The sequence below is a fragment of the Anser cygnoides genome, chromosome 3, assembly GCF_040182565.1.
Source record: "Anser cygnoides isolate HZ-2024a breed goose chromosome 3, Taihu_goose_T2T_genome, whole genome shotgun sequence".
NCBI lineage: Eukaryota > Metazoa > Chordata > Aves > Anseriformes > Anatidae > Anser > Anser cygnoides.
Genome location: NC_089875.1, coordinates 46,841,374 through 46,866,072, shown reverse-complemented (window position 1 = coordinate 46,866,072; position 24,699 = coordinate 46,841,374). Strand labels below are relative to the sequence as shown.

Genomic DNA, 24,699 nt, shown 5'->3' with positions numbered 1-24,699 from the left:
TGGTCATTGATTTATGTGCTTACAGCTCATACCAAATGAAGGGTTGTGCAGGCTTTAAAATAAAGATGGCTTGCCTGTTTCAGGACAACTTATACATGTCCCATCCTCAAAGGTCACTGATGATCTGGGGGAAAAGATATAAGAGAGAATTTTCACTATTTGGAAATTTTGACTATTTTAGAATTGGAATTTTGGTTTCCTAGGCACAGCTTTGAAACTTGATTCTCACATGGGTAAAAAATTACATCTCTAATGTCCCTCTAGGAATCTGTTTTCATGGAGATATGTTTTGTTGCTTCTGAGATTACATCGATCTGAATGCTATATAGGAAACTGGGCGTTTTTCCTGGAGTGGAGAAATCTCACAAGCCCCCTATTCTGTGTGTTGCAAACCTGAAGGGCCCCTGGCCTCTGAGCTTTGAGACCTCAAAGCTCTCTGGCCTCAGCTTCTTCTTTTGCAGCTGAAGAGCTCATACAGTGCTGGTCTTGGGGCATCAAACATACAGAGCCTGATTCCTATAAGCTGATTCCTGGTTCATCCTCAGACAATGAACCCTCAGAAAAGGAGATTACATAGAGTGGCCAGTATAGGGAGGAGAGTATATAGCTCTTAACATCCTCAGACATTGTGATTTGATGAAGTATATGTTTATAGGGATTTAATGGGAAATGACAAAGGAAGGGATAATCTGTCTCTATTGAAAGACAAAAGGGGAAATGTGGGAAGTATTCCAGCTCTCTGCCACAAAAATACCTTAATGCATAAGTCATCTGAGTCACTGCAACATGCTCTGGCAGTTCTGATGCCAAATCTGTGACTGAAATACCAAGGAAAGGCAGGTGTCAATAGTCTTTCTAGTAATGAGTGATATCTCAAACATATTCTTTGAAAGAGCCCATTTTATGTTAGATAACTAGGGGTCCAACTGTTTACAGACCTACAGTCTGAGTCCACTGTCACACTGGGGAGTGTGTGGATGGTGGCTGCATTTCTAGAGTGGTGCTACTCATCTGTAGTGTTGTGAAAGCAAATGTGTGGGTGCTTTCACTCAGAATAACTTCACAGAAATAAGAAGTTTCCTTAGTGCTGTGGGCAGATGTGACCCAGCTGTGGATCTAGGACTGTGTTACATGAAGTAGTTCATGCCTTTAACCAGATGGTCTGGTCTGGATGAAGGGAGAAGTAATTTTCCTATTAAATCTGTTCCTGCCTTGGGTGTTTCTGATATTCAACACTCAGATTCCTTCTCTCTTCCTTTTTTTTTTTTTTTTAGTATGATGTGTGTGGCAACTGAATATCAACCCTCACTTGAATTTCTCCAAGTATATTACAAAGGTGAGAAGATATTCCTTCCCTATTCTCACAAAAGTGAGAGGTATTAAGCCAGGACAGACATACTAGAGTTGGCTGAAGAGAGGGCTGGAAAAGGTGGGAATAGGATCCCCATGTTCACTGTGTCTAAGGATGTCCCAAGCTCAGGAGAGCAGATGAAGGGTGGCAAATGAGCTGGAGACAGTGATGTAATCAGCTTGTTTCCCTGTTACCTATTGGAAGCCCCTTCTGTGCCAAAGGAAGGAAATTTGGAAAGAAATATGTTTATCATTTCAGCTTATCAATAAAGCACTTAATTATATTTAATTAATAATAATAATAAAAAAACAATTATTTAAAAAAAAAAAACCATGAAATATCCTGTTTTTGACTTCCTCCCCCTTAGTGGCCACTAAATTCATCATGGTATCTGTGTACTGATTTCGGTAACTTCTGCTTGGCCAATAAAAATTTGATCCTGGTTTAAGGATGTCAGAGATGGAGTCACCATTGCTGTTGGTATTTTACTGCATGAGTTAATCTCTCTTACTGTAGGGGGTGGGGATGAGCCCAGTAAGGTAAAGGAGAAGAAATAAGGTTTGTTTATATCTTTGAAAATATGTAATTTAGTCTAGAGGTTTATTAGACGCTTGTTTATCCCTGGAAAATCATTTATATGTATGTACTTTGTCAAGTCACTTCTGTATATTTGCCCTTTTCTTGAATTCCCTGTTCTAAGCAGGATGAGCTGCTTAATTCTCCTACTGTAGCACATTTTCTCTGGCCTATGGAAAATACTTCTTCATTGTTTCTGATTATCTTTCAATTTTAAGTATCTTTATCACAACTTAGATAACAGATTTGTCTGTGGTGTTCCAGCATTGATCTTGCCAGTCTCACATACGCTGATAAAATTGTTCATCTGCTCACTCCTCCTCTGTTTAGATACTGCTCTCTTCTTGTAGTGTCAAGAACCATGGAAATGAAAGTGAAATTTCTTTTTTTTTTTCTAACTCCAAATATAGCTAATTGTTTGGAATTACATGGTGTGGATTTATCATAGTAGTTATCATAGTAGAAAATGAAAATATAATACTTGATAGGTAAAGAAAATAAGATGAGAGTCTGAAAATAGTCACCTGTTCTAGAATAGCCGCGAGATAGCGCATTTCCCATATCTCTAAACTTATTCTTAGGCTGGCTTTTTACTGGATGAACTCATAGTGTACTTCTCTCAACACTTTCTTACTTAAGGGAAGTCTAAGTGAAGTCTGGATAAGATACAATGTGCCCCTACTGCAGGGTACCAGTCCGCTCTGTGCTTTCTGTGTCTCCATCTTCATTGGGATTTATGCTTACATGCGTGTCACTTCACTGCTGCTGGTTGTTCCAGTTATCCAATCTCTCATCTTTTCACTGATCTGTAGAGAACATGGGTGGAGCTTTTCACTTGGAGGAGATGTTGAGCCATGAATATGTCTTTATTGCTAATCTTATGGTGACTTCATATGTAACTAAATACTATTATTTTAATACACTGACCATGACCCACTCACTTATATTACTTTTCTAAGTGTGAATAACAAAGGACTCCGATTTAGGATTAGAAACAACACCTACAAGCAGATGTTTGGAGACATATTTTCAAAAGTTGGATTTCCTCAGTCTGAAAATGAGACCAGCCAAATTGATATTGGTCAGCCAAATTTCCAGTAGAAATTCTGGAGAACCCTTGGGATCCTAGCGACTTTTTTGAGATACTCAAAGAGAAGTAGAGGTCTTTTCAAAATCTAGTCAATAAACCCCAGAGATAATGAAGCAGAGGATTTCTTAACTTGATTAAAAATGGGGAAAAACAAAGCCAATTTATGAAAAAACATCAAAACAAGACAAAATTCTAGAGTCTGATATTGAGTGCATAACCAATTATAACTGCTAACATTTTTAACAGACCAGTGGATTTGCTGTAATAGGCCAGTGGATTCTCTCTTCTCCCACTGTAATCAATGCAAAAGACCCTGGGGAAAAGCAGAATTGGGATCCTCTTAATTACCCATTTATAAACATATGTATATTTTTTAATGGTTGTCAAGGCTGGGCAAAACACAATTTCAATAAAAATCAAATTGATCACAGAGTTCCAACCATCTTTCCTTGCCCCTGGTTCTACTGAATCTTTGTGGACTCCCTAGCTCTTATTTCTTTACAGCATGAGAAAGAGGGCTGTGAGCCAAACAGACTATTATTTATTACAATCTGTAGTGGGAGTGATGGCAGCTGTTGATGGTAGTTTTTCATTAACAGTTAAGTAAAGCCAATAAATGTTGTAATGCACTGTGCAATGGCAGATGGTGAGCTACAGCAAGAGATTCTACCTCAACCAGTGCTCCGTGCTCATCTCTACTTTGAAATACCATCAAAATAGAAAAGAGTTTTAAAGAGGACCACCTGTTCAGCTGCCTTATCCCCACATAACTTTCATATGTCTGGAAATGCAATCCAAATGCAAACAGCTAGGACAAAACAAACTGCTTGCCACCAAAAGAAGGTAGAGAATAACCCATTCCACTGACAGTTTGGCTATAACTTACAGTGCAGTTTCTGACCTATCTTTGGCTCTTTTTCTTTGCAAAATTGAGTTAGTGGTCAGGCCCGGAATAAAGCACCAGCCTGTGCTGATATTTGAAATTTTACAGCTTTCTTCTCCAAAGTAGTGTAGATTAGGGTAGAAATACTCATTCCATATTGTTCTTTGTACCCGATGGCTTTTCTCATGAAAACTTGCTCACATTCCCGGTGAGGTAACTTTATGCTCAGATTGTATCATAGGCAAAAAGGTGACCACACACGGAAAAGCGTGCACCTGACTGTTTGACATGGAATAATCTGAAGGAAAAAGCAATATTTGGTTCTTGAATTATAGGGATATTAGCATCTTGGAAAAATTACTTTTTGTATCAATATCTGTTCCTACAAGGTCTATGGTTACTGGTAGAAAGTTCTTGCTGGTACCAGCAACTGCATTATTTTGGATATTGTCAAGATGACCCAAGTACAGGATCTCGAGGGATGTTGTAAGTGGTTTCCCAGGCATTTCATAGAGTGTTGTGTATCTAATGATGTTAATGCACTTCTGGCATTGTCATTTTCTTTAATGAAGAGAAAAGAACATAAATAATGGGTTTGACCAGGGTAATAAACATTTAAGTGGTTCCTGAGTCTGCTGTTGGTCCCTGTTGTATTCTGAGTCAGGTGCAAGAGAAAACACAGTGCACGTATAATGCCTCCCTGCCAGTAAATGGGTTATTTGGTGCCTGGAGCATCAGTGGAGTTTCTGTATGTTATTGCTGTTATATAGTGAGAATGATGCAGCACTGTATTTCCAAGTGAATGCACAAACTTCATGAGTCATAGCTGTGCTCTGAAGGGAGGGACACAAACTCATTTTTGGTTTATCTGTATTGCATTGCCTGGAAAGATAAACCAATGCAATCAAAAATAGAAAACCAAAGTCTCTTAAGTGGATACACTGATATCCGTATGAAAAAGTATGTTAGTGAAAAAAGGTATGTTAGATTACTGTACTTTAATCCTAGTCCTCCAAGATAGCTCCAACTGTGGCTGGTAATAGCAGGTTTATTTCCCAGGGCCTGGCTGCCTCACTGCTATTGTTTGCTTGCCATTTATAGAAAAGATCACTATAATAAGCAGTCCAAGCAAAAGGCATTGCATAGGCTCTCTGCCAGGAAAGCAGAGGTGCTAAAGTGATGGGGTGACCCTCTCCTCTGCCTCCACATCTTGGTCATTGGCTGCTCAGCACATAATGGCCAGAGCCTGCTAATGTAGAGAGACCTTGAACTTGTCACTGTGAGGGAAGCTGATGGGGAGATGCAGCACCCTGATAATTTTTGCCTAGGTCATGTGTCTGCTCTTGAGGAAACTGATGTGAGAGCTGAAAGGAGTACACGAGTGTCCCCTTTTCATTCTGAACCTGGACCACCAAACGTATCTCCGATTGCCCAGCTCCAGGTGATGGGAAATAAACACTACTAGGTTGGCAGCAGCTCAGCTGCAAGCAACGGCTAAGGCAAAAGTGTGCAGTGGCTTGAGAGGCAAATTCAGAGTCCTTCCTCTCTGGATCTAGAAGACGGACTTTCTGCAGTGGCTTCTGTGACCATTAAATGGAAATTATGGCACTTTGTGTACTTATAAAATGGTGATTTTCCATGGCTGTTAGGAAAACTTCTATATCAAAGCTTTCAGTGATGACATTTCTAACATGAAATAATGGAAACAAATCAGCATTTTCTCGTTAGGGGAACCTGTGAAAAACTTCATGGATTCAGATTGGACCTGCACGATCTACAGAGAACACACTGATCTAGTTTTGACTCTGTTAGACACAGATCTTAAATGTCTGAGAAAAACATGCAGAGGCAAAGCCTTATGTTCACATGACGCTGTGGCCTGTTACAAAATGAAGCGACATCAGTGTCATGGAAACTTTATTATTGCTCCCAGCTGATGAAACTCTCTTTATCACCAGCAATCTTTACATAGTTCTTTTCACAAAAAGAACATAAACGATGTTTATTGTTTTCTATTGGGCAATTCAATGAACAAAACCAGACGAGTTTTCCATGGAGGAGACTGCAAGGAGTGTTTTTTTCCCAAGTGGTTGCAGCAACACTGGGATCAGAACGGTGCCTGCTTTTTCATGTAGTTACCAGCAAAATGTCTACCATCTCAAATCAGAAGGGACCTCACACAGATGCTTAAAACATTTGAAAACATCTGAAGCCAGCAGATACCATGGTCTCTGCAAGGGCATGGGAGGAGCCATGCCCACAAGAGCCTGTTTCAGAGCTTGAATGTTTACCGAGCGCCCCTGTGCAATTCCTCTTCCACAGCTTTTGGTTTGGCCTGGGGAGACGGGAGGGGTAGGGGGTGTCTTTTTGTTTTGTTTCCTCAGCTGGGGACTTTCCTCAGTGTGTCATTTTCTTCTGTCATCTTAAGTCTCCAATCAGAGGCAATTATGATAGCACATTATGTAAATATTAAAGACAATTGCAGAGCTTTAATTAAAGCCAACTTTGTTTCTTCTCCCCCTCCCCTCCTCACTCCTCTCGATTTAGTCAGGAACACAATAAACTTAATCAGCTGCCCCAAATTATGCATGCATTAGCCCGTGAGATTCAGCAAGGCTGGGCTTCTCAAGGACAAAGAAATATACTGAGCTCCAGCATCTCACTTTGTTTTCTCCAGCCATCTTTTGTGGTGTGTCATGGGAAAAATTCTAATGAGGCTCTCCCTGCTGCTGCAGAAATTCCTGTCAGATGCAAGCCGGTGGCTCTCTCTGCTCTTTATTTCCCAAATATGAGTTTTCTGTTATCCCGTCCTTCTGTGAGGAAGGAAAGTGGCGCTGCCAAAAAATGGGGATTGGGATAGACTGGACTGGCACTGGCTAATCGCCATCTATAACAGTTTCTTTTTTCTGGAATTAATTTTCCTCCCTTCTCACAAAACTTTGAGCTTTTTGGCAAGGCAGCACACTGAAAAATGTGTGTTAGTTTATATCTGCAGAATAGTTTCTGTGCATCAACTTTCACTGTGCATGGATTTGATTGTGCTGATTACGTAGGGTGCTTCTTTTTTAAACCCACTATAAAGCAGATGCTGTGACATAAAGTGTTCTGGGGAAATTTCTGGCACACTGGAGACTCAGAAGAATTTGCTAACCCTCCCTCCCTGTAACTCTTCCAGCAAGCAAAGCTGCTCAAATTAGCAGAGCGTCAGGAGGGAGATACCCCTTGTCCTCCTGACTTATCTCCAGGAGGGGAGGTGCAGGCTGGCCGCTCTCTCCTTTTCCATTATTCATGAACGTCACCAAGCCCGGCCATCATTTTAAGCATGTGCTGCGTGATGGTGGCAGGGAGCTGCTTCGACCAAATGGATGTGGGTGTTCTTGTTTGCTCATCAACTGAATAATAGCTTGCTGCTGTTTGCATTAGGCAAGGAAGCCCTGAAAATGCAACCTTCTGGAAATATTTGTGCTTATTTATGTCAGTGCGGCAGTCTCGATTCAAGAAGGCAAAATAAAAGTAGCAGTTTCTCCTGGTCTCTGGCTGGCTTGCTTGCCAGAGTGCCAAGTGTAGCTTAATAATGCACAGGCTGAGTGTGTGCCCTCTCTGGGAGAAGCCTGAGAGGAAATGAGGCCATAATCTGAAGCATGGCATTGTCCCATCTACCAAACCAGCGTCCTTGCTTAATTTCTCCAGACCAAAGTCAGATATTTACAGATCAACATAGAATTGGTTTGCCATGACAGGAATGAAATCTATGCAACTTAACACCTTTCCTGAGATATTATCCACCGTTTATTTAGAAAATAAATACCTTCAGTTTGATTTGACATTTACGTGCTGCTGCTGTGAGCCCCCTGCCCTTGGACGAGGCAGGTGGAAACACTGCTCTGGTGCGGGGCCAGGAACTACCCTGGTCCTTGCAATGGACCACATCAGGAAGAGACTTGGCTCCCGAACAGCTCAAGGGGGACTGGAAAACACCTTTCTTTGCAATCTCATGTCAGCCAAGGTGAATTCAGAAGGGTTCCCCAGGCAAAGCTGAGAATTTATTACCCTGTCACAACTATGTCCTATTTAGGATGTGTTTTCACTGCAGGAAGGTGTTAATTTTACTGTAGATTAGCTTACTTTGGTTTGCCGAGGTCAGTTAGGTGTCTGGCATGTCCCACCTGTTTGGGACACAATGCTTCCTTTATTTACCTACCTAAGTAAAATCTACAGGTGCCCATGCCCTATAGGGATTTTAAATGATGTAAATATGGCTGACCATTTATTTCCTCCAAGACTGTTTTTCTAGTGAAGACACAATCTTAGCTTTTTTAATGCTTCATTTAAGTGAGAATATACTCAGGATATACCAATTGCTAAAAGTTATTATTTCGGCTGTAGTATAGTGCATTTTAGCTGTTTTTTAAGACCCATATTTCTGAACCCATAAAATCTCCGTTTATTTGGATACATGTTCTTCCTTTCCTATAATATACGAAGGTATATCACACTTCTCAGCAGAAAATTTTGGCAAGTGAGAACAAGCAGGGAAGTAAATTTTCAGCTAGAAAATAAATAAATAAATAAATAAATAAATAAAGGTCTTTATTATTAGTGAGACAAAGCTGATATTTAAACATATGGTCAGTAGGAAAGTTTGTGTTCCTTTACCTGATAAGTTACTTTTCCCCTCTCAAGCCTGGAACAAATAAAGAGCACAACAGCGACTAAGTCTTTTGACAATCTCATCTCCAGGTTTTAAGGATCTGCCATTCAGCCTTTACATTTAATCTTCTATTTCAGAGGAAAGATATCCTTTGGTCTACCTGGCTATTTTATTTTTATGGAGCAATCTTCAGAATTCAGTTGTAAAGAAGAAAAAGATAGTCTTGCTCAATAATAAAGTTGCAAACGTTCTGCCTTTTACGTCTTGGCAATGCCTGCTTGCCTGTTCTGTAATGTATTAAACTGTTATTTGTTTGGGGTTTTAATGCTCAGCTCTCACTAGCAGGACTAATGCAAGGAAAACTCAAAGGATTTGACTTTGCTGTGATAAGCCAAAGTCTCCACCAAAGGAAATGAAATGCATTTCCTGAATCTCTGGACAAAAGTTACCACAATAGCTTTAGTGAAGTTTTGTTAAAGAGGCTTATTAAAATAACACAGTGAGGAATTGCTCAGTGTACTGCTGCACAGTTAGAGGGTAGAAGTCCTCTGCACGTTTCCAAACAGCTGGTTTGTTGAGTAAGTCTTCATTATCTCAGGTGAAGCTAATAGGAAGCTGTTAGTTGCTTCATAGGGAAAATGCAAAGGCACTGTGGGCATTAAGGCAGACAGTGGTCTGAGCTCATAAGGCTACAGAGAAGGAAAAAAAGCATTCTGTTATGTACATATGAAAGGAAGAAGGAAAATAAGCTGGTACATGACAGCTGAAACCCCCAGACCAGTTGAGAGGAAGGACGAAGATAATGTAGAAAAAAAGCAGGGTAGATGCTAGGTCTGCCTCGTCGTGCTGTGTTGCGCGGTGTCACTGAACGGCCACCGGTGAAGCATCAGTTACAAGCCCAATGAGGTGCGTAGGCAGTTAATATTTGCTTTGATGTAAGGTTTATGAAATGAGGTAACAATCATAAAACATTGTAACTTGCAGCAGAGCCTTCCTAGGTGGAAGGAATAGGCTAGCAGGAGGAAGGTAAAAGAGGCGTAACAACATTATTGCAGGGATCACAGGGATTAGGCTAGCTGGAGAGGGAAGGTGGAGAGAAAAGAGAAAGAAAAGGTGTCTGAGGCATTCAAGTAGTTCTTGTTACATCCTAACATCAAGCCATTTTGAAACTAGGGCCAGATGCCCATTTTATCCTCAAAGCACTTGACCTTACTGCAACACAATGGTGAGAAAAACAGGTAAAGTAAGTGGCACAGTCAGGGAGAGGAGGAATTGTCTTGCTTTTGAATTTTCATTAAAAAAAAAGGGGGGGGGCGGGCAGGAAGCATATCATTTGAAGCATCACTTGAAAATAATAAAAAAAAAAGGCAAAGGAAGAAAGGATGTTGCTTCAAAAAAGAAAGAAATTTGTGTTGGAGGCTACATCAGATGCTGGGGTCTCTGACTTCAAGACAGTAGAAGAGATGGACTGGCCAGGAGCCAGGTGAGATGACTTGAATGAAAGGCACATTTCCATTGAACTCATAGTTGAGTATTGCCAAAACATCATCAAAATCCAGCTGTCTCTGCAGAACATACTGGATTTGGAGAACAAGCAAATTTTAACAGCTCTGCTTCCCCCACTCCCCATCCCCTGGTTAGAGCTAGGTTTTAAACTAAAACCTCTCCCTCAGTTATCTTATGCTCCATCTCAACTCTTTCCCTCTCAGGACTGCAAATACAACTCCATCATCTTCACTCTAATGATAATATTGCAAATAGTATCAAGCTGCCAACCATGGTGAAGCACAGCCTGAACAGCCTCCCTTTTCAGTCAGCAGGAACCTGGAGTAGCCAGATCCAGTCTGCCTTCAATTAAAGATGTTTTGGTCCTTTTGGGCTGTTCATTTATATGGACAAAGAAAAAAAACCTGTGATCTGATTCAGAGTTTCAACTTCTTTCTACTTCCAGGCTTCTCTGTCTCTGAGATATACAGGCAAATTTTAATGGTCTGTCAGATACATGTGGAGAAGATGTAAAACTTGCAGGTTTTGAAGTACCTTTTTGGGGGTCCTGTTGCAATTATACATTTTGGGAAGCATGCATGTTTTAGCTCTTCAGTTTCCTTCTTAGGCCACAACCCTCCCCCCCCCCCCCTTTTTTTTTTCTTTCTCCATTCCTTCATTTGTCAGTGATGTAAGAACTAGGACTAAAATAAGGGGGCTTTGCACAGCATATCCTGAGTCTGACTTGTTTATATTTGATTTCTACAGATAGGATACAGAGGTACAAACATGTGGACTGTGATCCACTTGCAGGTGGACTTATAAAATGAACCTAAGGATCAATGGCATTCAGACTTGAAAGAGCACCCCTGGATGACAACAGATGATGATTTCTAGGGGAAAATAAACAATGTGAGTACTCAAATATGTCTATATTTTATATTTTAAAAATACAAATGATCTTTGTGAAAGGAAGGTTTGACATACACTTGTAGGAAAGAAAGAATTGAGAAGAGATTAGCTGTCTTGACACTTTAGTACTGCTTCTGTTAGGGTACTACAGCTATGGACTTTGCAGACCTCAAAGAGTGTCTTTCCATATCCAGAGACTTTCATCATTGGTAAGCTTTTTATGTTTCTGGCTCACACATACAGTATATCTATGATGAGTAAATTAGCTGAACAGTTGGCTCATCAATATTTACATAGGAGGCCTTTATAAATAACCCATCAGATTTCCACACACGTTTGCTAAACTTACAGTTGTGACATCCAACACAAGCCCCAAGAGCTTGCCTTTAGAGACAGTTGACGGAGAGGTTTGTACATCATGTGGAAGAAAAACCACCCAATCTTTATCAGTGTTGTAAAATCTGCCTTCAGAATTACTCCATTGTGTCACTGCTGTGTTGCATTGTTTTCAATTGTCATTTGGCTGTTTGGGACAAATGAGAACAAGCAAGTCAATGAAAAGCCTCCCTGGGTTGCAATGTTGTCAGTAAAAATGAGAAAATTGGCTTCTGTTATCACAGAACACCCCAAACAAATACATGAGTTGTTTATCATTGTAGAGAATAATTAGCATGTTGAATTTATTTTGTGATTTTACATAAACCGATAAGGAGCTCTTTTCCAAATGATTTGCAGGTGATTGTGATCTGTTAGTATCAATCTCCGTTTTTCTTAATAGGAATCATTTATCCAATATTGGAATGTTTCCCCTGGAAGAGGGAATGCATAGGGCAGCACAAGTGTAAACACCGAGTGGTTGATTTGAAGGCTTTGTGCTGCGTGTAACCAAGCCTTGCTTGTTAGAGTGTTTTCGGTGATGCTGAGATGAATCTTTCTGTGTACTTGCAAGTGTGGTGTACCACCTTTGCTGCCTCTGTCCCAGGGCTGAAGCCCATGGGCTAATACTTGATGACTGCAGTAGCACCTCCTGCTGTGTGCAAAGCTGATCAACCTCGTCTGCCCTTCCTGTTGATTTCTGTTTGCAGCCTGCTGAGGAATTCAAATACTGTTGTATTGAGTGGAAGTGGCGTGGAGTGGGGAAGGAAAGAACTCCTCAAGAGTAGCTCTCGCCCAGTGAAACCCATCTTGCCAGACTCTCTGCTAATGGAGAGGGGGGACATTTTTTATGAGTACTTCTCTGAAAACCAAACATCAGACTCTCAGGAGAGTGCCCTGAGGGAGGCTCTTGGAAGGCCTTCATGTCTGGTGGAGTCAGAGCAACGTGACAAGTGCTTGTCTCAACTCACCAAACCTTCACAGTAGTGGTGTTTGGGGTTGTGTTTGTTTTTTTTTTTTTAAGCATCACAACCAAAGGGGGCTTTTAAGAGGGATTAAAACTCTGTAGATGTTCACAGGGAATTCGTCAAAGGGAACAACCTGAAGAGGAAAGAAACACATAGTCTCAATGTTTCTGAGATGTGTCGCGGTGGCTCACAGAGCAGAGGCTGTCACGGAGGTGTCATGTGAAGCTGTGGCAACCTCATGGCCTGCCACTGGAAAGGGGCCTGCAGTGTGGGGGAAGGAGGAATCGAGTCTCCTGACAGGAAGGATCCTCAGGAAGGGGCGAGCTTCCCCGCAATTTGTCTGTCAGTGATCTTTGATGAAGTGAAATTAATGATAACTTTGATATTTTCAGGAATTCATCTTGCCCCTGGCAGCGTATCCACTGCTAGCAGAGCCTTCTCTCAGAGCAGATATTGTAAACAACAAACAAGGTTGGCTTGTTCGGTGCTGTGTCTTGCTGAGGACTTACCCCTTCAGAGGAAAGGATCACAGGCAAAACTGAACTTCCGTCTGAAGTAGCTTTGATCACTGCTGATAGCTATGATGTTAAAAGTTGCTTGCCCTAGATTGGGAGCAGCCAACCTTCTAGAGCCTGACAGGCAAGAAAATAACATGTAAAGTCAGAGAATCGGGGTTTTTATAAACTACCTGATTTAGCCTCTGGCAGGTATTTTTAGCATGAAGAATAAAACAGAAATACTATGCAGTTTCAAATGTATCTGACTTATTCTTTCACCATTTTTTTCCCGTCTGGATGGCTACCTGGGCAACCTACTCTAGGAAACCTGCTTTAGCAGGGGGGTTGGACCCAATGATCCCTTCAGGTCCCTTCCAACCCCTACAATTCTGTGATTTTAATAAATGTCCAAACCTATCTTTAGTACATTATATTTGTTCTTCTAAGTAGCATAGCTATGGCTTTTTAGTGAAAATATCCACAACAGTAATTATGACATTTTGCAGACAGCTCTGGCCTCAGTGTATCCCTACTAGCAAATAAACCAGACCAGGGCTCCTCTAGTCCTGAGGGCAAGTTGCACAGCTTGCAGTCACTTAGGTAGGCTGTCTTGCTCCTAGGGCCGAGTAACCTCATCAGTACTGCCTATTGTGAAAAGTCCCTGGCCTGTGCTATGCCCCGAAACATGCCTTGATATTGTCTGGGTCAGTTGGCACAGGCCAGAAGTGTGCCAATAAGCACACCAGCAGTGAAACAACACAGACACTCACATGCCAGTGATTGGATCTGTGCCCTGGCCCACTTCAGTTTGCTGCTATGGTTGTAGACACCGTGACTTACGGTGCTGTTTATATCCTGCTGTAATTTTCTAGGGAGGTGGCTTGTGTTCTGCTTTTGCAACAAAATCTGCAGATTTTGCAACATGCAGCACCTTCCTGTGGCGTGCTCCTGCTAAATAAAAGAGTTCACAGGGAAGTTATACTGCCTTGGCTAGCTGGGGAAAACCAGTGGTCTCCTCCTCCAGTGGTGTTGTGGTGTGAGTGGCCCTGCCCCGCCACAGCAGAGGAATGTCTTGACTGGCCCCTCCTGTCCCACTAGCCAAGCAAGCTTGGGATGCAGTCAAGCAACCTGTGGGCTGATCTGACCGCAGATCCCTCCAGCCTGTTGCAGGGGTACTGTGCAGGCCCTTCTTGCCCTCGCTGAGGGGTGCCCAGCCCCTGCACAGGGCCAGGCACCCTCCGTTCCCTCCCCCGCTGATGGCCAGGTCTCTGCATGGAACAGCAACTGGCAGGCCTTGCTCTTCGTCCTCTGCCTTACAGAGTCCTTCTGAGTATTTTGAGAGAGGCAGCATCTCCCCAGTGCTTCAGATGCTCCTTTCCCCTTGCATGCTTCCCCAGATGCTGTGCAGTGGGTGCTGCATGCTAGCTGTTGCTCTGCATGGCCCAGTCACCCCACCAACTGGTCCCAGCATGGACCGGTGGGCTGGGCAGGTGGATGCCAAAAAGGACACCCAAAGTACCAAAGAACTGGGCAGCTCAGGAGATGGACTTAAACCAGGCACAGTTTTAGACTGACTCATATCTGCTCCTTCAGTGCCGTATAATGTGAAGTGGGGTACAGAAAGCCAAAAAGTAGCAGACTCTCCTCCTGCAGTGGACTTTCTCTCGCTGTGTTAATCTAACATAACCACTGCCTCCTTTCACACTACTTTCTTCGTGTTCTTTAGAAACTGCCTGGTAAGGCCTAAGGAACAGCTCAGGGGTGTCCTAAGGGACTGATTAGGCACAGTGCGCTTCAGGAGGCTTAGCTGTTAACTCCAACCCTGTCCACTGCGGGGGGCGAGCCCCCTTGGCAGCCGTGCTTGGATAGCGTTGCAGCAGCAGCCGTCCTCTAGCCTCCGGGAACAGATGCACACAAGGGGCTGAAGGATGAGTTTAGCAACGACTGCAAAACAAACTGTTTTTTTTTAGGAGCCGCAGCCACGCTCTGTGGCTTAGTGCCACCGAAGAGGATGTGATTTGCAGGGCTGTTTGAGCAGGTACAGACCACATTCTCTACCAGCTTGCATCTGTATCTCTCTAATGGGTTGGGGAGAAAAGGTACTTCTGCTTTCAATCAAGTTAAAAAACTCTCGTACTGTGCTGGCTGAAGCAGACAAGAGGATACAGATGCAGACTTGTCTCTGTCTTTTCTGTGTGCTGTACAAATATTGAGCACGTTCTATGAGAAACGTACAACATCAAGACCAATATGCAGGATTTGTTTTCATTTCTTTTCAAAGGACTATTAATAGTAAATCAAACATCAATTTAACATAAATGGAGTGTGGGTGCCAGCTCTCCCTTTATAGCACAGCATCCACATGCCTTCAGTCAGCTTGATTATTGCAATGGCAGCATTGCAGCCTGAAAGAAAGCCTTCAGCAGCATTTTGAAGGTGGAAAATCCTGTATAACCTTGATTATTGCTGAGCTATTTGGAGTTCACAGAAGACTTAAATTCAGTGGAAAAACAAAAACCTTTCTGTTGTCCACTGAGACTTGATTGTTTGATAGCAAAAACAAGCCTGGCAAAGAACCAGGGAAGTGAGAAATTCCAGTTAAAGAGCTTAGGCCTGATGACTGTGCCCTCTCCCCCTCCCCTTTTCTTTTTCCAAGAAACAAAAGCCCACGTCCTTGTCAGAAGACATCAATGCGTCTTGCTCAGGGCCGATTAGAAGGCCTGCTGTGGGAAACCCTGACTAAATTACTGAATGAAGTCTTGCATGTGCTCCTTGTAGGCTTCTCATAACTCGCTGACACATCTCCCTCCCATACCAAACCGCTGCTCCACACAGCTACTGAAATGCCACCGGCACAGGTGGTACCTTCAAGCCGAAGGGACAAAAGACAACTAGCAAAACAGAGGGGAAAGCAAAAGGTCTTTTGATGAGGTCTTGGATTTCAGGTTTTCAGCACTTTCATAGGAAGTTGACTGCTGATTATCATCGTGGTTTTGGATCACTTCTCTTTTTTATACTAAGTGAAGATGTAATGTTCGAAAGTCTTAAGCGTCACTGAAGAATGACCTCTTCATTCCTGGGCCTCCAAGTCATATTTAGCACTTGATGGAGATGGTTTAATTATAAAACTAGTAACTCTCTCTCAAGGATAGAGATCGAGGAGTCCAGAAATGATGGTGATCTGTTTTTGAAGACATTTATTTTTGGTGCACTTGAATCTTAATTATGAGTTACATTTAAGCTATTCTATGTTCAACTTTTCCCTTCCTTTGAAAACAAGAGTGGTTATTTGGAAAAGAGCATCCTCTTGGCTACTTTTTAAGATCTTTATTTTAATGATAAACTCTTGAAATATCGGGAAGCAAGGAAAGATGGTCTAATATCAAGACAATGCTGCTTGAAAAGCTTTTAAACCCACATTCCTCTGTCCACAAATTTTATTTACTCCACTAAGGAGGAAATATGTAAGAGAAGAAAAAGTCTTCATGAGGGTATAAGTGTGCATATGTACCAACCCACCCTGTGGGCTTTGAAGAAGTAATTAAAAATAGATTCCCTGTCTCAGAGCTTGGCTCCTTATCCCCATTCTGCACGTCCATTCCCTTGTGCCAGCACAACTGCTTATGTGGCCATCTGGAGAGCAGATCCACGTGAAGACAAACCTGGGGAGAAAAAATTTTCAGCCAGATCCATTTCCCACTCTCAGCTGCTGAGCGAGCTTGTGATGGCTTAGAGCACTCATCATCGTGCTTGCAACATAATTATGCAGTTATACAGCCAGCAGGGCAGGGAAACCTGGCGGTGAGGACGTGGCTGCTGCTGGGGTGGTGCATGAAGCAGAGGTGGTGGGCAGACAGCTGGAGGTGACGTTGTCTCAAACTTCTGTGCCAAGTTTTGCCACAGGGTGTTTTAAGGAGTCCTGATATATAGGGTATAGTATAAGACTCAACCACAGAAACATCAAATACGTGTGAAAAATAGAAGAAAAGTTGACTAGAGGAAAATGTTAGCAGGAACTCATAATTCACATGACTTTTTGAGTGACTTCCTTATCTTTTGAGATATACTCTAAAGTGCTGGGTTTTTCCTCTCTGCACTGGGGCTAGCACTGTTTTTATTCAGTATTATAAATGATGTAATTTTTCTCTCCTGTGCAGGCAGAATACAATCCTTTTCCCTGGAACAAGCTCAGTTTTCCCCTTGCTAGATGGGTTATTTCAGCTACTGTGATATATACTTCATGGGTTTCATTCTCCTTTAAAATTTGTGGGACTGAGATTGGTTTGTTATTCACATATAATATAAGCTGACAGGAGCCGTAATACAGGAGCATGATTACACAGAATAATTCATAGTTTTTTTCTTCTAGGCAAACAGATGCAGTTGGAAAGTATCTCTGTTTGCAAGGATGACTGTCTTTGTTCAGTATATAGCAAGAGCGAACTGTCAGAGAGTTTTAGCAAAGCAAGGGTGCAGACAGCTGCTCTGGTCATTTCCAGACTCCAGATATACAGCAGAAATGCCCATTTTTGTCCTGCTGTATATATTAAGAATTATATGTTGTTATAGGGGAGAGCCACATGCTAGAAATAGGAAAATATTACTTAGAGGAATGAACAAAGGAAGGAGATACTGGCTTTAAACCCTGGTTTTGTGGTCTCCTTTTCTTTCTCACTCTAAAACCAAGGATAAAAATATCTATTCTCAGAAGGGATTAGGAGAATCAAATATTTTATAAAGCTTATTCAAAATGAGTCTAGGGAAAAAAAATCTACAAAAACAAACCAAGAACCACAAAATCATACCTTTTCAGAAAAAAAAAAAAAAAGGCTAGATTCAGTTTTACTGAAACTAGATACTAAAACATGTTAAATGATGATGGTAGTTTTTTTTGGGGGGGGAGGGCAGAGGAGGGGTTGTTTAGTTTTGGTTTTGGGTGGGAGGAGTGGTGGAGGAGAGATTTTTATAATGAAGTCTGCATACTTATTTTCGCTAGTGTCAAAATGTTCCTACTTTCCACTTTGAAATGCTTCTTTGTTCTAAAGTTTATCTGATCTTAATTTTTCCAAGAGGTAAAATAAGTAAGTACATTTTTTTTTGTCTAACCATTCATCTGAAAATACAGTTATATTCACAGCTCTGTTTGAAATTATGAAATGCAAATCCATCCTTCCCCACAGGGGCTGTGTGCTCAGAATCCTTCTGCCCTTCCACAGAGCTGTTCTTGCGTCAGCAGGAAAGCAGCCTGTTGAAGCACAGGGAAAGCCTTTCCAGTGGTGACCATTAACATCACGTGTACTAGGGGAATGCTGAAACTTGCTGGCTACATTCGGTACAAAAGCACTGCTTGTGGAAATTAAGTATGGATTTCCCATATCAATGCTGTGGGTCCATTTATTCACTTGCAACTTGTCCAGTGGCTTGATAATTATTTTTGTCTATGCGGTGATCTCATATTCTCATTGCTGCCAAATAAAAAGTGAAAAGTGTCTGAACTTTTGCTTGTAAAAAACGGGGTTGATGAGTTTTCCATCTAGGTTTTGTAGATGTTCATTCCCTCCTGAACTGTCACTTCAAATTCTCACAGTTACTGCTGAAAAGGACATTTCTGAAACACTTGTAAAACGTTCTTGTTCACTTTTCTTTTAAATGGCATCTCCACATATTCCTCTTAGTAGCTTAGTAGACTTGTATGAGTCACTTTATGTTGAAGTACCCGCCTGGATTTGGATGGACTCTTAGACCTAGGTCCTCTAGAGTTTTTCATGGATTAAAGCAAAACAGAACATGTTTGTTTGTTTGTTTCATAAAAAGGTGTTGAACCCATGCTTCTTTTATAGCATCTGGGACTGGGGAAGAAGATGCAGTCAATCAGTGCTCACACATCACCTTCCGTTCCCTGGCTGGGGAATCCTGCAGAGCACTGAGAACACCTGGAAATGCTCCTCGGGGCAGAAGAAAGAGAGACAGGAGGGAGGGAGCAGGAGGAAGATTGGACTCCTTGGGCACCCACACCTGGACTGCTGCTCTCCTTGGTTTCCCTCTTCAGAGGTGGAAAGAAATAGCCCAGAAGAAAAGCTGCCAGAAGGACACTGGGAAAGGAGAACTTGCTAATGGACCTCTAAAAAGGAAATTACAGTTTTGACCTGAGATAACAATGGAGGAGTTGTATCAAGAAGGTGTACATGTCAGCTGTATTATGCCATTTATCCCAGCCTCTTCTCCTGGTTGATATAATTAACTTTTACTGCAGATTCAAGAAGATGAGAGGAAAACCACTGCATATGGTGAATCCTCAGCTAAGAGCAAGGATTAAATGAAGTTCAGTAAACTACTTAGCAATGAATGCTATGACACTTCATTGGGAGCAAAATACGGGTGGAACAGGCAAGGGCTGGGCACATTATCATTTCTGGCATTAGGTTAATTGCATTGCTGATACTCTGTGAACTGCTGACAGAGCAGGAGTGGCTCATTGCTGGACTCTGCCCTTGTTGATGCCAGAGGGGAAAGTCTAGTTCCCACCTCTTTAAAAGCCTTGCTGAGTGAAGGGGATCATGAACAAACGGTTGGGAAAATAAGAAGAGGCTCATAAGAGCATATGGGGGGAGATTCTTTATCGACTGAGCTCTGGGAGTCGAGCAGGATACTCAAAAGTGTGGGCGAAAGGGGAGGAAACAAATCCCTTTCTACACTAAGAGGAAGTGTCCTTTAGATGCTCATGTACTACTGTGGGGCTCGGCTGTAATGCCACATCCACCACCTTGCACCAGAGCTACAGTGATTCCCATTGTACTGGGTTCACCCTCACATGCAGTTTGGGATGGCAGTGGCTGCCAAGCACAGGCTACCAGAGGTGCATGCCCAATCTGTGAGATAGGTAGGGCATTTCAAATGCTGCTAGCAAGCATGTGGTGGTGCCTTGTTCCTTCACCAAGACAACTCTGTCTCCCCTTGGAAAATCAGCCATCAGGTACTTGCAGGGTAGTGAAGCCTCCACAGAGTAACACATGAGCTGAAGAGAGATTTTACCCCATCTTGTCAATCACCCAGAGAATTAGAAGGCAGCTTTGCTTTCCCTGATGCTCAGCCAAGGATTGGCATCGTTTTATTTCAGCTAACACTGCTTCATTTTGTTACCGTGCCAAGTAACTGAAATATGAACACCTCTGGGCAGTGGTGCGAGAAACAGGAGTTCCTATTGTGGAAAGCGGTGATCAGTTATACAGACAGAGAAACTGGGACTTGAACCCTTTAGTTCCCGAGTTCCAGTGATCTCCACAGGTTGGACAAAAAAAAGAAAATCCTAGCGTGTTTAACAGCAGCCTGGCCCAGGCCCTCTATGCAGCCAGTTTGCAGATGGTAATGGGACTTGATTACAACAAGCTGTGGTGGGGAAAAAAATTGTGAACAACCTGCTTGCCAGAGATGAAGAGCAACTGGTGAAAAGGGCAGGTGTTACTTCCAAATTTCAGATGGAGCAAGAAGTACCGCTCGGCTGCTGGTGAGCACAGGCACGAAACACGAGGTAGAACCAAGTGCTCCATGGAGGGGTCAGTCCATGGAAGTCCGAACCACCAAGGCAAAGGGAGAAGTGAATGACTCAAGCTCCTTGGAAATTTGGAGGGATTTGGGCTTGGGCCATAACCAAATGCCTTGCACTTTGGACTGTTCGGATTCCAACCTGGATCTGAGCTACGCGGCTCAGGCCTTTTCCAAGAAAGGGATCTATTTTACATACCACATAAAATCATGTTCACCTGATTTAGTGTCTTAGAAAATAGTTCTCCTTCAAAGTATGTTTTTATGGAGTTAGTTTTATGGGCTGATGTTTATGGATATCGTCTTATAAAATATACATACAGTAATGCCTTGTAGGGTATTAAAGTTTTTTTCTACAGACACATTAATGATGTCAAAGACTAGATCTGTCTCCAGCTCTGCTGAACACAGGAGTGAAACCTGCTTACAGTCAAGAAAAGAGTAAAGTGTTTTGGCATGAGAGTCTTACAGAGATCACCTGAGACCAGCTGTAAAGTGACAGGCAATAGCCCCGTAAGTGAAAATGGCATATCCTCCCTCTCTCTCCTGAAAAAGCAGAATTACCTGCTTTGAAATACAGACGTGCACTCTCAGAAACAATGCGTCCTTTGCCAGCAAGATAAGAATCAATTCAATTTGTCAGATGACAAGGTGATCCTTTTGCATTCCTCTTCGGTTTTAAATCATAGCTGGTGTTTAAAGCCAGCTATATTTACCTCTCTATGGAAGTAACTCTGAAATGTAGAGATTAAGAAGGCTGACAGTATTGATCCAGCTAATTGCGTACTAATTCAGAGGAGAGGACAACAGGATTATGCTGTAAGAAGAAGAGAAAGTCTAGAAAAAGGAGTAAGATCCAATCTGGATTATTTTTTTTTTTAATTTTATTTGAGGATGTGAGAAAATTGAATCACAGAAGACCTGTAAATCCTGTTACATCTTGCATATAAGCAGTTCAACATGAACAAGATCAAGAAAACATCATTGTGTTCATACAGTGTCCTGAATATCCATTATTCAGCACCTTGAAATGCCATTTATGAGAGTATAAAGTAAGTATAAAATACTACAGAGTCAAAAAGTAGTAATCTGGGTACTTTCCGCCAACCCCAAAAGTAGTCTCTGTACAATATGGAAAACACTGCAGAGTAAGTCCTGGTGAAATTAAGTAGTTTGTCACTCAGCAGTCACTATTATACTGGGAACAGAATTTTCAATGATTAAACACCATATTTTAGCCATAAAAGTGTTCCTTTAACATCTTCCCATCTTGGCAAAGGAGGGGAGAAGAAAAGAACAGCCTAGGGCTGCACGTATAATTACTTGTGGAGTCTGGTGAGACTGTGGGGGATCTGGCTTTCTAGCTACACTGAAATGCAGGGGCAGTACTAGTTTATTAATGGTTTATTAATAACACATTTATTAATTTGGCAGGAACCAGAAACGTCATGACAAACTCAAATATTTGTGTGGACTCTAAGAATTTGAGATGGTTCGAGTGCAGAGATCTTGCTTCAGCCCTGTGTAAAGGAGCACTTTAACACAGAAAGCTGAAACCTAGTGCCTGAATTTTGATTAATTTGTGGGTTTGCTTTAATTATTCACACCCTTCCTCTTGAAAACCACAGTCCATGTACACATGTTGAAACAGAGCACCAATTTGTGATGATTTTCCTCTCCAGCAACAATTTATTGACTTACCTTGAATTACAGAATTTTAAAACAGCTGACTGTGAAGTTATAGGAGAGTAAATACTGTATTGCACAATGAGGTGAAAAGTAACTGGAAAAAATCCCACTCTTGGCCTTTGCTGAATGGTACTGAAGATGAGAGTTTGTTCTTGAAAAGTGCAGCTGGTGTTTGACATGTTACACAAGGCAACTGGAAGGTCAGCATGCACTTTGAGTTGAGGTACAGGTGCTACATTTTTCTTTTCTTGACCTTCCCTGCATTTCGTCTGGCTTAATCCCTACCTCAAGAGACTCGTATAGCAGCATAATCACTTAAATTATGCCCACCCACAAGTGACCACAGGGAAAACTTTCTATTGCTTTTACTGGGGAGTAAGAGAAGAGATTATTTTAAACAAGAAAAGAGAGGGAGAGAATGAGAGAAAGACATGCCTATGTTTTTTCTAGATTGGCATTGGTGTATCCTCCAGGCAGTTAATTCAATAGCCAAGTGTATTTGGGTACGTATAGCTGATAGTAGAAAAAAAGACTGCGCAGTCTTCAGGCTTCACTGTACAGAAAAAAAAAAAAAAAAAAAAAAAGTTGTGTCACATTTTTAAAGCCTGGCATTTGAAATACATCTTGCATGCAATTTGCACCAGCTACTGCCATAAATAACACTTCTCCCCTAGAAACTTCTTGTAGCTAAAGTTGGAACCCCAAACTTTCAGCTATTTCCTTTGCTTCTCTTTGCTCCGACCTTCAGAGCCTTACAAAGGATGTCTTCAGGAAACTTGTTTTTTCCTCTGAAACACTTTGTCAGAATGAAATCTTCCATCTAGCTCTAAGAGTCAAGGCAGCTTTCGCCAGTATAGTTACTGCATTGCTCATCTAATGGACTGCTGTGTAAGTGGAACGATATTCTAAAATACTGGGCATTTCCTGTTTTACAAGTGAAGTGTGTTAGACACCACTCACTGTATTTCCCAACTGTTGGTTTCTTTTATAATGATAATAGCAGGTTTAGAAAAGTTATTTGCAGATACTATTTTTTTTTTTCTGTCAGAGTCTTGCTCTGGCATTACCAATTTGGAAAGAAACTGCAGCCTAAAAAGCAATCATTTGCAATGACATTGGAACGTACAGAGAATTTTAAAAGGTGCCTTTATTGGAGATTACTATGTAAAAAGGAAAAAAAAAAAGGAATGAAAACAACAAAAAAAAAAAAGGCTGAAATGAAAAGCCACTTACCTTTTAAAGTTTCACAACAAATGCGTCCTTGACAAATGTGTGGAGGGTAACTACAGAAGGAAAAGTTACCTTAGCAAAGCAAGAACCAAGCTGCTTTAAATGAGCTGCAGCACTGCACTGCAGGCACTTGTGAGTAGAGTGGGGGAATGGTGTTTAGGGACAGCCATTCCTCATGGGCGAGTTCTCCTTGTGGTCCTCCGTAGAGCTAAGACCTTAAAAATAAGTGGAAAGGCATCTGGGAAGATGTGTCAGCCCAATAACCATCTCTGGTTCAAAATCCTGATTGCTATCCCCTGGCCAGGGCAGCCTTTTTGGAGCTGCACAATCAGAGAATGGGGTTGCAGGACCAGAGAACCACTACAAGGTTTCAAGTGTGAATATGAGGCTTCATGAAGATATGCCTTGCACGCAGGTAATTTCCTAAAGAACGATCATCTTTGGGAACACCTATTTCATGCAGTGTCATGTTGAATGACAATCCCACAGATGCTGGAGCAAGAGGGGGAATAGAAAGGAAGGACAAACTGTGTCTGCCCACCTCACTTAGAGGGAAGCTGGGAAGGGACGTCTTGGGTAACCCTCCTCTGTGGGGTCAGGAACAGGACTGGTTCTGCACACCTTTTTTACCAGTCAAACCAGCTAGATCATTATTCTCTACCTCCCTGTTTTATTTTGAGACTTACCAGGTAACAGATGAAAGTCAAAGCAAAGAGAAGTGTACTGGGGTTTTCTCAGTCCAGCCCCTTTTGCTTCCCTTCTCTCAAGATTTTTGTATTCCTATTTTATTTTAGAATAAAGTTTATAGAGTTGGCTCAAAACTGCAATCAGCTAGCAGAGCACAGCACGAAAACTATCCCAGAGGGCCTCCAAAGGCCAATGTTGCATCCAGGAAAGTGCCAAAAAGCCTTGGAACAATGGCCACGAGCAGCTGCAGTGGATTTCTGCAGCCTCAGTATTTCTCTAGAGATGAAGAGAAGCTGAAAGAGAAGTAACTATTACTGTGACCTTGCTTATGGCTCAGATGTCACGGGATCCTAATTTTTATTTAAGAGGGACCAACTTCATTCAGGTTTTAATTGGAAGAGACTGTGATGCAATGGAGCAGAAATTAACCCACAGAATGTATAATTGATCTCATTTCCAAAGGTTCTTACTGCTGGTCCCTTAGGCCGTGAGCACACCCCAGTCTGTGTTCAGGATAAGAAATACTTGATTTCTCTTGTCTCTCATCAAATTAGACTAGCACAGCCAGTACTTAACTGATGGCCATTCCCCAGAAAACCGTGTGTGGTCCCTGCTTCAGCTCAGCAAAAAACTCAGGTATTCTCAGGCAAAAAAAAAAAAAAAAAAAAGAGGTTATCTGAGTCCCAGGCTCATAGCTCCCCATTTTCTTAAGGCAGATTTTTCCCTTCTCTTATTTTCCCAAGTGTAGTTTGAAATATAGAGT

The 24,699-nt window shown here is 41.9% G+C and overlaps 1 long non-coding RNA gene across 3 annotated transcripts in view; it reads left to right on the top strand.

Moving 5' to 3' along the window:
* LOC106049243 (uncharacterized) overlaps window positions 1-20,711 on the top strand; it is a 40,327-nt gene extending 19,616 nt beyond the window's left edge. Inside the window, exons 4-6 of one of the 3 annotated variants that reach the window (XR_001214412.3) lie at window positions 1,275-1,336; window positions 10,805-10,948; window positions 18,629-20,711. This is a non-coding gene — a long non-coding RNA (uncharacterized lncRNA). Of the gene's footprint in view, window positions 1-1,274; window positions 1,337-10,804; window positions 10,949-12,683; window positions 12,938-18,628 lie in introns of those variants that run through there. The other 2 variants (XR_001214409.3, XR_001214411.3) reach the window with 2 other exon arrangements.
* Window positions 20,712-24,699: the final 3,988 nt, after the last annotated feature.